A 12,788-nucleotide genomic window follows, 5' to 3' on the forward strand; every position below is an offset into this window, starting at 1 on the left:
GGATCGGCTCCCGGGCGGGACAACTTCCTGCGGACTTGGCTCCGAGCGCTCCGTCCCGCGGCCGGGGTGCTGCGGATAAGCCCGGAAAGTTTGGGAAGGCGGAGGGTGGGCGGGGAGCCGGGAGCCGGCCGGGGACGGCCGGGAGGGAGCCGCCGCCGGGCCACGCTGCTGGGGCTCGGTGGCAGCCCCTGGGAAGGTCCGCTGAGAGGCTGGCGAGGGAAAGAACTGCTCCGAAGACTCGCAGAAGACTTTCGGGGTTTGTGTGTTGTTGCTTTTTCTTTCTTTTTTAAATCTACTTAATTTCGATTCCCAGTCGTGAGTACAGTTGTGCCAGAAAACAACCGAGACCTATGTTTAAGCAGCCTGTCGGAAAAAAAAAATAATCTCAGGAAAGCATTAAAGGTGACCCAAGAAAAAAAGAAAGAAAACGATCTGTTCTGAATGTAAAAACGTGGGGTTCGTCTCTTTTTGAAAGCACCGTGCCCTGATTTGTGCGTGTTTTGTCCCTACGATGGGCTGTCATGAGTTCGGTGCATAGTTTTGTGGTTCTCCTTATCGTTGATTACCTTAAAAATTTATTTGCTGAGTTTCTAAACCGACTATAGTTCAACCCTTTCTCTTATTTTTCGACTGTTTTAAATGTTCTCTTGTCAGAGTGGTTTCTGTTCCGTGATCCCTATCGTGCCTAAATTTGTATGGTATTTTTATCGGTGTGTGGGGTGGTGCCACCCTGGGTCGAACCTCTGGGGGTTTCCGTGTTTCTCTCAATTTTGAAAATTTGATTGTCAGTTATTTTTAGCTTCGTTCAGAATTTCCTCCTTGAAATGAACTAGAAGTCTTAGAGGAATTCCCCTATGCCCTGTTGAAAAAAAGTGAAATGAGTTTCTGTTGGTACATTTTTAATAACTTTTTGGTCTCCCTCTCTCTCTTAATTGCCTTTTAGTGGCTTATTTATAATATACAGACCTCCTAAGATGAAGCTAAGAAGAAAACTATTCTCAACCTTTGTTGGTTTGGCTGATTTTTGTCAGATAAACGAACTGCTCCTTGCACAGCAGTTTTAGCTGCTGGTTTCCCTAATGCTTTGTGGGAAACCTGGAAGGGACATCTACCAACAGGAATTTTAGGTGAAGCTATCAAATATTGCCCAATATTTTGGGAGAACTACCTGTTTCTTCAGTGCATTTTCCAGTCTGGACTTGTATAGGTTTCCATTCTTCTCCTCGAGAGGGTTTTGGCAGAGCTGTTGGCCACAAATGCAGGGCAACACAGAAAAGCATGGACAGCACTGACAGACCTACAGAGATAAAGACAAATGATGTGCAGAGCTGGGCAGCTTCAGATGCTGCCAGAGTTGACACTGGAAAGCTCTCCTAGGGAGTCCTGAGCACATATTACACCTTTTTGGGATATGATTGGTGTTCACAGTCTGATGGGACTGGTTTGGTTTGGTGTTCAAACCAGTGAACATCAAACGTTCAGTAGTGACTGCATACCCACACCTCCTGTCTGTGGAACACCATCTGAGCTTTGTAGCTACCCCAGAGTGTGGGGTGGAAATGGGCCTGTTCGAGGTGACAGCCCTCAGGAATGCTCCCTAGCTCATTGCTGCTTGTTTGGAGAGGGGTGGGTGCAGTAGCAGCGAGAGAATGGACTGTGTGCTCACTTGTTGCTACTAGATCTGTATGCTAGCAAAATAATTTCAATGTTTTTTATAAATCGAATCATGTTTTTCTAAGCATTAAATAACGACAGAAATGCTTTTGCATATGTATATATATATTTGTATATGTATATATGTATATATGTACATATAAAAGATACACGTTTTGATTAGGTGATACGCCCTATCTTATTGGATAGTAGATACATTTGATGATGGCAGTGTGTAATGTAATGCAGTTTCCTTGTTTGTTTTCACCAATTTTCCCTCTCCATCATCTTTCTCCCTTTCCTGTTACTTTGAAGACCAACAAGGCTTGTCCCAATGCTGGTGTTCCACCAAGAAGCAGTGGTGAGGAGAAGCTGAATGAACTCCTGCATGAAGTCACAGGATATGGGTCCTGATTCAGCAGGCAGCACTGCTGTCATGGGGGCTGTGCTCATATAAAAGATACACGTTCTGATTAGGTGATACGCCCTATCTTATTGGATAGTAGATACATTTGATGATGGCAGTGTGTAATGTAATGCAGTTTCCTTGTTTGTTTTCACCAATTTTCCCTCTCCATCATCTTTCTCCCTTTCCTGTTACTTTGAAGACCAACAAGGCTTGTCCCAATGCTGGTGTTCCACCAAGAAGCAGTGGTGAGGAGAAGCTGAATGAACTCCTGCATGAAGTCACAGGATATGGGTCCTGATTCAGCAGGCAGCACTGCTGTCATGGGGGCTGTGCTCAGAGAGATACATTGATCTTTTGCAGTGCTGTCGAGGTTTGAGGGAACTAACCATGAATTCTCTCTGCTGAACTGGGCTGGGCTTTGCTTTTACTGCTACAGATGTGCTTCAGCTGCTCCCAAAGCCATCTGAGCCCTTTGAGAATGGATCTGGTGTCTCATTCAGGTCCAGGTGCTTCAGAATAAAATGATCTCTGTCTCCATACTGATCTCTGCATCATGAACTGCAAGAAGCATCCCTGGGTGGATTGACATCTGTGACACACAGTAGCAATTTGTGCTGCATGCCAATATAGATTTCTCTGGTTTTTGATCCATTATGAAAATGCTTGTCCCGCAAAGAGATCTTGCATTTTGTCTTCTCTGGAGATCCCCAAGGCTGATGGCTTTACAGAGCCAGCAGAGCAGTGGCAGGGCTGTAAGTCCACATGTTCTGTAACCAGGTGAGACTGTTCTTTAGAGGGTGAAAGATCCTGAGGTGTCCATGATGCCATTTTGGGTTGCTTCTTTTTTGGTTTCTTTTGGGTTTTTGTTGATTTTTAAATTTTTTAAAAGTTATAGCAGTAACAGCTTCCCAGTAAGTCCTGCATACAGCTGAGGAGTTTCTTTCCTTTCTGCTCATTATGGGAAAGAGTTATGTGGGCAGATGTGGCCTGTGTGAGGATTTGCTGAGCTCTTAATCCTGTTTGTGGCTGATAGGCCATGCAAATATGGAAGGGCATCTCTTTCAGTATGTAAAGGTCTTAACTGCTCACTACCTTAGGGAAATATGCTGTTAAAATGCTGTAATTGTTTTATTAGTAGCTACAGGCCATGAAGTTGTAGATGTAAAATCCTGCAACAGTGCAGACCACCTCCTGCAGCCCTCTTTTTTTTTTTTTTTTTTCCCTTCTGGTTGCTTGTTTGGGTTTTTTGAGAGAGATATTTTTACTTGTTAAGACAAACCATAAAATAATTACTGTAGGTAGCAGAGGAACCAGGCTTTGTATAATGAATGGGGGAAGCAGCCAGAGATGAGAAATTTGTGAGCCCTTTGAGCACATATGTATCTTGAAGGGATGAGAATGTGTCATAATATTCTATCTGTTGTCTTTTGCCCTGTCACTAGTTTAGTTTCAGGATGGGAGTTTTTTCAGTCTTCTTTATCCTTCTTTGTTTGTTGTATTTTACACCCATTTTAGATGCAAAGAAGTTAGTGACTTCTTACTTTCTTAAAAGTATGAGCTTTTGGGTGTCTGTGTACCCAGAAGTTTCTGACCACTGTTGTCATTAGAAATCCTGTAGAATTTCTCAAAAGGTAGGGCATACCCCAACCAAATTACTTTGTATTAAAGTTCTGAAAGTTCAAGCATAATTTTAAGTATATGAGCAACTTGTCAGAGGGGTATCTTTCGAGTCCAGCAGTATGCTGGTCAAAACTTAATGTAAATGAGAGAGTGTGCAGTGCACTGAACTTTCCACTGCAGTTTCTGGTGAGTGTAGAAAACACCATTTTTTTGCAATTCATGCGTGCTATTTAAGTAGCTACTTCATTGACGGGGGCTGTATTCTTGGGGCCAGGGGAGTTACATTGTGTAGTTTTGTGGTGACGTTCTTTGGGGATAAAAAGCTGCTAAGTACCTGCCTGCCTTCCTGTTTGCTCATAGCTGTATTAAAGGCATGTGCAAGATAGGGACCTTACTTCCACCTTAACCAAGGTTCAGTGAGAGATGTTGATAAAACCAGAAATTGGGGCTGGATTTGTAGGTGGAAGATGGAGGCTAAGAGATTTGTGACACTGACTTTTGCAGCATGCACAGCACTTGACTGTTAGGTTTCTCTTGAGTGCAGGTTGCTAACAGAGCCACGCTTGTATTTTCCCGTCTGTAAGAGCTGCTTCTGTGACCATAATGCAGTCTCTGACTTACAAAAATGAGACACGATAATATGGAAATTCAGTGAAAGTGTCAGTCTTGAGTGTTTTAAATAGGTAGTAACAATAATGCTGGGCTTTTCCCAGTCCTCTGCAGATGCCTGTGGACGTGAAGGTAAAGGGACATAGCCGAGGAGTCTGGCTGCATGCAGAGTGGGTGTGTTCTCATCTGCTCAGGTGGGTATCGACTTTCTGTGTTACAGCAGAGGGTCAGAAGAGACGGGTTGACAAGGTTTTGTGAAACAGCCTGATGCGTGGAAGCAGGCATGCTGAAACTCATTATTGGACTTACCAAAGCCTGTGAACCAGGCTAGAATGGGAACTCGTGACCGGTGCCCTAAGCCTTAGTGCCAGCTAACCTCTTTTCTGATCCCTTTCATGATTTTTATTTTATCTTGTTTGGATTGCCCATGTTTTCCATTAGACTTTTTCTTGTGGTCCTCTAATTTGCACTAGTATTTTTCTTTCCTATTTACCTCAGCTGTCCTTTGATAGTTTTTCTGATTTTTTAAAATTGCATTGTTAGATTTTTCTCCTGTGCACAACCTGTGTTGTTTACATTTATTCTTCGTTTATTAATCTTCTTACATTTTTCTCCTTTTAACTCTTATCCTTAGAGGAACCAGTTTTACTCTTAGAGACCAGCCCTTTCTTATTGATTGCCAGCTGCTTTTATTGAAACTAATTTACATTCTCTGCTCTTATTGCGCTAGACAGAGGACTAGTGATTTTGAGTAAGGCTCTTTCCCGAAAGGCTTTGCTCAGAAATTGTCTCTGTATTTCACAAAAAGAGCGGAAAATAAAGAGCAGCATCAGTGCAAAAGCTGCTTCTGCCTAAACCCATGTGTTTGTGTCTTTGTCACATGAAGAGTAGAAATGTGGCCTGCCCTGCTGCAGGCACAAATGACTTTTTCAGGCTGAAATGAACTGGTGCGATGAGGGGGAGTGCAGAATGATGTGGCTTTATGTTTACTTACATGGGCACCCCTTTGACTCTGGGCAGTAAAAAACCCAATCTATTTTGATTGTGACTGTGTCCTGCCTTGGTACTGCTGTGATTTTTTTTGTTGTTTTTTTTTTTTTTCCATAAACTGGTCTAAAAAAACTTATGAAGAATAGAGATGCACTACAGTTAAAGAGTTGAAGAGCTATGTTTGCATGATGGTAAACTTGGGGAAAAACTGTTAAATGAGAGGAGAGGCCTTGGTAGGCTTTAACACTCCAAGTACCATCTGCCTTCAGATAGGTTCTTTTGAGAAGGGTCTCTAATAAGGCTTCTCAAGCCTTATTAGTTGCTAAGCATAAAACCCTTGTTTTCAGGTCATGTTGATTTTGGGCTTTGTGTCATGCTAGAGGTATGGATAATCAGGGTTTGGATGTACTAGACCTCAGGGTATGTATCCCATCTCTTTCTCAGACTGTTTTTGGTTTATAAATTGGTCTCACTGCTTTTTCACCCAGTGTCAGTTTGGTTTGACACCTTGACTCTGCTTGTATATTTGGAAACGAGACCGTGGTACAGTGCTTAGTGTCCGGTCTGGAGGGGGAAGTGTGTTACATAAATTTGTTACCAAAATTCGCTGTAGTGCTCTGCCTCTCAAGTGTTTGTTCTTAGCATGGCTGCTTACTGGTAATTATATGTCAGTAGCATCATTGCATCAGGATAGATCTTCTACTTTGGCACCCAGCTAGAAGCATAACAAAAGGAAGGAAGCTGCAGGATGGATGTTTTAGTATAAAAGTGCACCCTCAAACACAGATGAGGTACATGGCTGTCATGATACAAATAAGAACCCAGAGCCTTTTATTCGTCTTACTGGTGCTGGTATAAAATATGGCTCTGAGCCTGCAGTCATGCCACAAAAAGGCTCAGGAAGTTCATCTGTGGTTAGTTGCCTTTGCAAATTCAGGTCTGCTTAGAAACCTGTGCACTTACTGTGCTGGCTCTGGCCATCAACTCAACCTTCACAGCCTGCTTTGAATGGAAAAACATATGGTTAAACTCTAGCATAATTTAGGACAAGATTTGCAGGATAAATGTGTCTGAAGTGGCTTGAGAGGTTTAGGTGTTAATGCTGCACAGCATCAGAAAAACCTGAGTTTTCTGAATTCATAACTGTTACAGGAGAGGCTTGTATTTATACTGTTATAACCTGTGAAGTACATTTGAAGATTTGGAGTCTTAGAGTTACTTGTGATGCAGTACTTTAGCATAGAGGAAAAGGCTGCATGCCAACTTTTTCCCTTAATGTTAGGGTTTGATACCATTACTCAAAAGTCTTGATGCTCATTCTTGCTGCTGAATTATTATTTCAGTCTGCAGTGCAAACAGTTTCCCTGCATTGTTTAAGTCTTTCCCACAGTTGTAAGAGAAATACTTAAGAGTACAGGAAATGGTGTCTGTAAAAGTAAGATTTGATCTGAAATCTGATTGCCTGAACAATTGCTAAGTCTCTTACACTTTTAAAAGTTGAAGATGACTTAGTTCTTTCTATTGATAATTTAATTAGCATGTTAAACTCATTGTACAGTAATGTCCATCAAACACACTTTTGCTTTTCTTTTAAATTGCATTATAAATTGAGGAAGAGAAACAGAAATATTTGTATACAATCATTTTTTTTGCCATGTCTTCCAGCTGTAGCACTGCCTTCCTCAGCTGGGAGAAAGTGAAACCTTTCTGTTCTGTGTCCAAACACAACAAAATACAAAAGCCAATAGTAGAAGTAGGAGTGAGAATCCATTTGACTTTTTAAATTCTGGCCTTTGTTAATAACAGGATGGGTTATTACTATTGAATACGATGTTGTATTTTTTTTAAAAAAAAGAAAGTTATTGACTTTAAGGGAGGAGCAGGGGTAGTTTTCAAACACCCCAAAAGAGCTGTAGGAATAAATCTTCGGAGCAGATTCAGTAACAAGTAGAAATATTCCAGTTGGTTTGTGTATCTTAGCATTGATCTCCTCCTGAACTAATCACACCCCTCCTAACACACGCACAGTGTAGCTATACAGTGCCTTGCAGCCTCACCTGCACTCCCCTGCACATCCTTCCAAGTAATTAGACAGGAGCAGGAGCTTCTGTGTAAGCCTTTGAGCTTTGTTATTTCCGTGCTGTGCTCAGTGTAAAATGCAGCGCTGAGAGAATGGCCTTCTTTGGCTCAGGCACAGCATCTGCAGCTGCTTTGCATCTGATCCCCTCTGAACAGGAGTGAGGAGGATTGGGTCTGCCTGTGGTGTAGCACCCTGTCATACCCCATGTCTGGTTCTGGTAAATCAAAGCTGTTGACAACTGGCTTAGCTGGTTTTTTTCATGTTCTCTTTGGAACAAGATGATCTTCAAGGTCCCTTCCAAACCAAACCATTTTATGATTCTCTGTATATGTTCCTGAAATGCCCAAATGCCAGTGGGAGGTTAGTCCCAGCTATCCTTTGTGACTGAAAAAATTTCTATGTGGTTTCAGGAGGGATGCGATTTCTTTGGGGTGGGCTTTTTAATTTTTTTGTTCTGTGGTTTTTTGTTTTTTTTAAGTTGGTTGTTTTGAGGTGTTTTGGAAAGAAAGTACCTGTGCAATTGCTGCTTGACTTCTAAGTTCTGGATATGTTTTGGGAAAAATTGTTTTGGGGTTTTTTTTCTTAATGCCTCACAGAACAGTGAAAAAAGAACCCCTGGCCCCTAAAGCTTTTCTGCTTAATGCACTTCCTTGACCTTTTCAAGTACTTTGTGCTTTTGCAAGGATATAAACCTGGATATTTTATATATTCTGTGTTGCTGAACTAACTGGAAAATTTGGGGGTTTGAGAGATAGGAACTTTGATGATAAATGCATTTTTCCCTTGTAAAACTTCATCTGTATTCTCTATGCTGGGCACTCCTGAAGGAGAAATTCAGTGTGAAGAGAGGTCTTGTGACAGTTTTGCCCTTAGCAACCCTTAGAAGCACAGGAGAGAAAGAATTAAAGGAAAGAGCTACAGTGTGCAAAGTCTGAAGAATTAACATCAGTCCCTTTTTCATACAGTGGAAAGAAAAGAGTTGACTGGAAGAAGAAATCTTTCCTGTGGTACTGGTAGAGAGGTACAGACAATATCTGAGACCTCGATAAGGCCTCTCAAGCAGCCAAAGTGTATCACACTGCAGAAGCTTTCTGGGTTGTGATCAGTGCTCTGAAATACTATTTAAGAAACTGTCAACAAAATATGTATTCAGTTAGTTCATCTGCAAACTTCAAATGTATTTGGTAATCCCCATATAGTGCAATTCAAAAGTATTCTTAAGCTTAACCTTGTTTTGATTAGAAAAAGGCATCATGGTAGAGTATACTGCACTGCATGTTTGCTGAACAGCATATACTATCTGGATAAGTGACTGAAAACTTTGCCACGTGGCATTTACTTGCGCCAAATTTTATTTTTGCTGTTTTTTTTTTCTTGTGAAATAAGTGGGTACAAACCTTTTGCTGAATATTTCCACCCATGTTTTTATTCATTGTGTGAAAATAATATGACACTGTTACCAAAACAAAAAAAAAAAAAAAAACAAACCCTCAGGTTGTAGGCATATATTGTAATATCATTGGCATTTTTTTCCTGTAAGAATGACAGTGGATGCGAAGGTGTGTTTAGCTTGAGAAGGGATATAGTTGCTTTCCAAAATAAATGCTATTTATGAAAGTTTATTACAAATTGTCTACAGGAGAGTGAACATGCAAGGATCAGGGTATATAATGTTTTCTTTGAAACACACGTTTGGTAAATATTTTTTTAACAGTTGCTAATCTGTTTCCTGCCTAGGAAACCAAGGAAGTCAAAGAGAAAAGAAGATTATGGACATATTTGTTATTCAATGCTGTGTTGTTTCTCTGACTTCCATCTCCTACGCAGTTAGAAACTCTGCAGGAAAGGGATATGTGACTTGTGTTGAAAACTTTCAGATTTCCTGTTTCTCTGGGCATGTAGGTTTCTAGCTGAGCAGGTTAACCTTTACTGCTGGGCTCTCTCTGTACCTCTCCATATTTTCCTTTGCCCTGGAAAATTTTTGGTCTCCATTATCCCTGACCACCCTGGACAGTTGGCAATCTCTTCCTTCCAGTCTGACAATACCAGCAGTGCAGTGCTATGGGCAAGTCCCTTTGAATTCTGCTGTCAGTTACATTTCTTGTGAATAAAGTGCTTCAGAATTCCAGGGAGCCCTGAATAGAAACGTATCAATTGTGTGTCAACACAACAGCATCTGTCCTTGAAATTGGGTATCAGTTTATTTGGCATCAGCATGGCAAAGATTTGGCTGACAGCCAGAGTGAAATATTCCAGCAAAAGCTGCTGCAACAGGAGCCATCTCAGAAGCAATTTGCTGAAATTCAGGTGCTCTAACATCATCTTTTAATAAATTCTTAAGACATGAGGGACCTTAAGCAAAAAACCTTTCATGTTCCACATTCTTGCCTCCTGTTATTTCTTTTTCATGTCCAATCTTTTTCTTTTTTTTTTTTTTTTTTGTTATTCTTCTCTTAAAAAGATGCATACAAGCTTCTGGGATGTATATATCCTGTGATTTAATATCCTTTTTTGGCTTTCCGCTTCTTACTTCAATGTTGTTTACATAAAAGTTCCAAATGAATGCAAGCAGTGATGCTTTGGGAAAAGTATGAAAGAGGCAAGGCTCTCAAAACAGGAGAGTAAGAAACTGCCCCTTGTAAGAGATGTGTCTTCTGGTGGTTTTGTGTATTTTTTCTTTTCTGAAAAACTTTGTTTCTTCCTTGCTTTTTTTCCTAGATATTTTTCTTAGATTTAAGTAAGTTTTGCATTCTCAAAGATGTGAGTAAGTCAAAACAGTAATTTCAGAAAGTTAGGAAACCCCAAGTCCATAACACACTCCATTTGTCACGGACATAACTGCCGTGGTTGAGTGAGCACTTTAGCATACCTGTGGGAAATGGGGAACTCAGATCACTTTGTTTTTATGGATGATCTTTATCATACTTGAAGGAAGTGAAGAGGAAACTCTTCGATTTAATGGTATAGCTTGTAATAGTCACCTGGTTGATTCTGATACCTGTTTAAAAACAAAACCAGGATGAGTTGGAAAGGAGAAAATACAGCAGAAAGGCTCGGTATTGTGTAGCATATCAAGATGTTTACCTCGTGCCTTTTAACTGACTGGGCTCCAAACAGTCCCTATCCCTTCATCAAATTAAAGTTTTTCACTTGGGTGCTAAAAAAACCATAATTTCTAGGAAAGCATTAAGAACAATACAGGGATAAAAGTAGTTGGGAGAAAATACATGTTGAATTTTCAGTGCTGGAGGAAAAGCTTGTAGAATAAAGATGAACTGGGTTTTTTTAAAGGGTTTTTGTGTTTTGTTTTTTTTCTGGGTTCCTCCCCTCCTCCTTGAGGTTTGAAGTCCTATGAAGTTGAATTTTTCTCAGAGGGGAGAGAACAATGAAAGGAAGGGAGATCTATCATATTGTCTGCATTTTAAATTGGCTGGTTTCTCTTTGGTAGAAAATAAATAGTAAATAGTGGATTAGCTCTTAACTTCATACTCTCATAAGAAATCACAATTCTAGAGTTAAGTAATGAAACCTCTTTAGGAAAATCAATGTCACCTGTATCCAAGCTCAATTTATTCAAGAGGTCAGCTTTGTTGCTGCCCTGGCATGGCTTGAATGTAATGATTAACAACCTCTTAATGACTGTTCATGTAACTTCCATCTGGTATTTTATATAAGTGTAAGCCAAGATGGTAACAGAATGCTGTAGTAAAGCAGTATGTGCTATTCAGGGGAAAATCTCCTTCCAAGTCCTGTATGCAGCATGCATCAGCCCCAGTGAAACTGAGAGAAGCCCATTAAGAAATCCGATTAGCTGTCTGCTCTCTAGGTGAGTTAAAATCTCTGCCCAGCGTGGTAATCAGTGATGTCTAACTGCTGGCTTATCTGGTAATAGTGCTGTCACCTTTTATAGGCGCCTCTCTTGCAGTTCCGCCTGGCTTATGTATTCATTTCAGCCACGCAGAACACCGAGCAGCCAAGTGAGACCCTGTTATAAATTTTAAAATCCTCTTCAGAGCCAAGGCCGGCACTGTGGTGTTCTGTTGTGTTGCCCTTTGTTCCTGCAGGTTTCCTTGTGAGATCTCTGGGTGCCATGTAAGCAGTAGCACAGAAGAGCAGGGAGAGTGTGCTTTGTGTGAAAGCAGCCTGGAAAAGTGCAGCATTACGTTCAAGTTTCAAAGTAATGTCAAGCACTAGTTAGTGTGCTTGCTCCAGCAGTAGTTTTCTACAGGTGAGAAGAAAAAGAAACATATAATTTCAGGAAGAAATAGTGGAAAATATTTCAACAGCAGCTTTAGTTAATGTAGTAGCCTGTAAAGTCTAAATTGTTTTCCTGTTAAAATGCAGAATGTGAAGGAGAGCAATTCTAATGTCTGCAGTTTTTGATGTATTTATCTCCAGAAAATACACATCTGATGTCCCTTCCATATCTGTAGGTGTTCATGTCCGTGGAGAGAGCTGGCTGAAACCTGTGGAGCACTGCAATAGCAATCAAGATGAGTTGCCAAATGGGAACCAAACTTTTCTTCAGCTCTTGCCACATAAATATAGTCCTGAATCTTTTGAAGGTGTCATCTGTTGGTAGTTCCTTCCCATCAATGTTTGTTCATCTTCTATTCCTTTTACTCGGAGGAAGTGAATTTAGACTGCAGCTGTCTTGATAGTTGGGGGTTTCTTAATTGTTGTATGCTCTCTGCTTGTGGGTTCCATCAAGTTACTGTGATCTCAGCCATGCTTTGTACCTTATTTTGTATTTAATTCTATGCTTGCTGTTGTGAAATATATTAATACTGTGTCATTTCTGTTTAGGTTTATGAACAATTTTGAACTGTTTTTAGCATCCTCAGCTGATTGAAACTTCAGTGTGCCCTCAAGGAAAGTGAGGTGATACCTATGGTACAGCACAGTAGATAAGAGGTTATGCTTCTGTCTTCCCCTTCCTAGAAATCTGCTTTGTAGTTGTAGTTCTAGTTTCAAATCTTGGTTGATTTGTGAAATGAAATCTCACTTCTCTGTGGGAAAGAGGGGTAAGCAATGGCTGATGGCCTGTATCATAGAAGGAGTAAGCAGATCTGGTACCTCCAGCCCTTTGTAGGAGAAAGATGGTTCTCAGAGTCCGCCTGAGACTGGAGGTGGTGTATCCTGTCCTCATCTTGAAGTGCACAGAACATGTTTGTTGATTTTCTTGGGTTTTGGAGACCCATACTCAGGAGTATGGGTACAGTACACTTGGTATTATTTAGAATATTTTTAGGTTTTGGTCTGGTTAGTAAGAGGCTCTGTTAAACCACTGCTGGGTTTTCTGCTCAGATATTTAGTTTATTCCCCCCTCTGTGTTGAACCTCCATTCCTTTTCTTAGTCTTGTCTATTCTTCCCCATTCAAATTAGTTGCAGTTTTGGAGGAAATGAACATTTTCCTTTTCTTTACA

This window comes from Geospiza fortis, unplaced genomic scaffold, assembly GCF_000277835.1.
Source record: "Geospiza fortis unplaced genomic scaffold, GeoFor_1.0 scaffold16, whole genome shotgun sequence".
Classification (NCBI taxonomy): Eukaryota; Metazoa; Chordata; class Aves; order Passeriformes; family Thraupidae; genus Geospiza; species Geospiza fortis.